A 2,616-nucleotide genomic window follows, 5' to 3' on the forward strand; every position below is an offset into this window, starting at 1 on the left:
GGGGGGGGGGGGATAGTGTTTCTGCTAGTTTAACTTAATGAATTCAAAACACATAGATCCAATGTCATGTCTATGCAAAAATTAACCAATTATGTGCTAGAATGGTATTTCTGGTGATATATTTTATAGAGTATCAATCTCATACTCCCAGCCACTCTCAAAGTGGGGAAACTTTAAATCCCAATTGAAGAACTATTTTTCATATTTTGAAGAATGGCAATGTAATCATGGATGACAAAGTTTTAGAATAATGGTGTTGGAAGAATTTTGAAGAAAGGATTTCTTCATAAAGAACAGGTCACCGGAAAATTTTTTTATTTAGGGTATTGTTTAAATTGGACTTAATATAGTTTCCTTTGGAAGTGAAATTCAAGACATAGAAGCAAAATCTGGAATTGAAAGCCTTAGAGTAAACTTAGCAAAAAGAAAAAAAATTAGTAAGTAGGAAGGAAGATAAACTTCTCAGAGCAACAAGGAAATGGCTATGATCTGTCTACAGACAGAGTCAGTAGATATTTAATGTGTGCTCAGAGGAAATAAGACACATATGAGGAATCATAAGCAGACTAACAGAGAAGGTAAATTTTTATATGCATTGGGGCAATAAGTACTAAAAGCACTCATCATCATCATCGTTATTGTCTGTTTTCCATGTTGGCATGGGTTGGACGGTTTGACTGAGGGCTGGCAAGCCAGAAGGCTGCACCAGGCTCTAATCTGATCTGGCAATGTTTCTACAGCTGGATGTCCTTCCTAATGCCAACCAGTCTGAGAGTGTAGTGGGTGCTTTTTTATGTACCACCGGGACAAGGGCCACACAGGTGGTACTGGCATCAGCCACTCTTGAATGGTGCTTTTTATGTGGCACCAGCACAGGAGCCAGTCAATATATCGATTCTCAAATGCCCAACTCAAAATAGCTGCTGGCTTTCACTCCCTAAGTGACCAAAGTAACAGTGAAAAGTGGATGTTCTGAAAGTGTGATAAGAAGAATAAGAAGAGGCTGGTGAAAGTTTAGGGAACAATGACTTCCACTGGCCACCAAGGGCTGATCCTCTTCAGTTGAGGGCACATTATTTGATACTTGTGGGCAAAGCACACTGTTGTATAACAGTGGGATATGGGCCATAAATGTAGAGGAACCACAAAGACTAGAAAGAAATAAGGCAAGTCTGCTTTGTTGGATGTACCATGCTAGTGTAGATGAATAACAAGGTATAAATGGAGAGACGAATGAGGTAGGAAAGGAAACGGATGTAGCATGCAAGGGAGGAGGAGGCTGCAATTGTATGGGCAGATGGAGGCTGACAGCTGCACAAGCAAGAGCAGTGCATTTAAAGTGAAGAGAGAGAGAAAGACTTAAGAAAAGTTGGGATCAGGCGGTGAAAACAGATCTCAAGACGTTACAGTTGACAAAGGAGGTGACTGAGTGTTGAGGGGTGACATTCAACACTATAGAAGACCCAATTGTATTATGAAAGTGACATATACAGGCATGGCAACATGGTAAGAAGTTTGCTTCCCAACCACATGGTTCCAGGTTCAGTCCCACTGCATGGCACCTTGGGCAATTGTCTTCTATTATAGCCTTGGGCTGACCAAAGCCTTTGAATGGATTTGGTAGACAGAAACTGAAAAAAGTCTGTCATATGTATGTGTGTGTGCATGCATGCGCGCGTTCCCTCCCCCACCTCCATCACTTGATAACAGGTGTTGGTGTGTTTCCATCTCTGTAACTTAACAGTTTGGTAACAGAGACTGATAGAATAAGTACCAGGCTTGTATAGAAAAAAAAAAGTGCAGGGATCGATTCATTCAATTAAAAATTCTTTGAGGCAGTGCCCCAGCATGGCCAGTCTAAAGACCGAAAGAAATAAAAGCAAGTGCAATGCGTAACAGCCACTTGTTGATGGGTAGGATGGAGATGTAAATTTATCCAACCTATTTCCACAGAAGAAAAACAACTGATAAACCAAAAGCATTGGCATTGAGGAATTACTGGAAACAGTTCTTAGATTATGTCTATTACCACACCCACCCCCATCCCACCACTCAGCTTTCAGTCTCCATGTGTTAAACTGAAATTGAGGCTGACAAAAACTGTGAAGAAGCTCATTGGATAAACAGTAAGTGTAATTCAGAGCTCCAGTCTGATGACACATTGTGTGGAGCTGTTCTAGTCTTGGAATTAAGTTAAAGACATACACACATGTCTGTGGAATACTCAACCACTTACACAGTAATTTAACAAATAGTTAGTGTTCAGCAGATTGAACATCAGTTCATTGTTGAAACCAATCGAGGATCCTTTATCATGTAAGTATCTAGCCACACACACACATGCATATATTGTTGAGGATCCTACACATATCATTGTCTAAATTTTTTTTTTTTCCTGTCTATTTCTCCGTATGCATACTCACATATCATGCCATTGGTGTATGCAATCCATCTTAAACTACAACCATACATGTATGTCCTCATATTGTCAATATGCTGATGCAATCCCACCTCACCTCTCCCTTCTTTTTCCTATCGTTTTAGTTCTTTTCTTCCTCATACTGCCCCCCCCTCTCTCTCATTTATTCTGTCTTCAACCTGAAGGTTTGTTCAATT

Source organism: Octopus bimaculoides, chromosome 7 (genome assembly GCF_001194135.2).
Source record: "Octopus bimaculoides isolate UCB-OBI-ISO-001 chromosome 7, ASM119413v2, whole genome shotgun sequence".
In the NCBI taxonomy this organism is placed as follows: domain Eukaryota; kingdom Metazoa; phylum Mollusca; class Cephalopoda; order Octopoda; family Octopodidae; genus Octopus; species Octopus bimaculoides.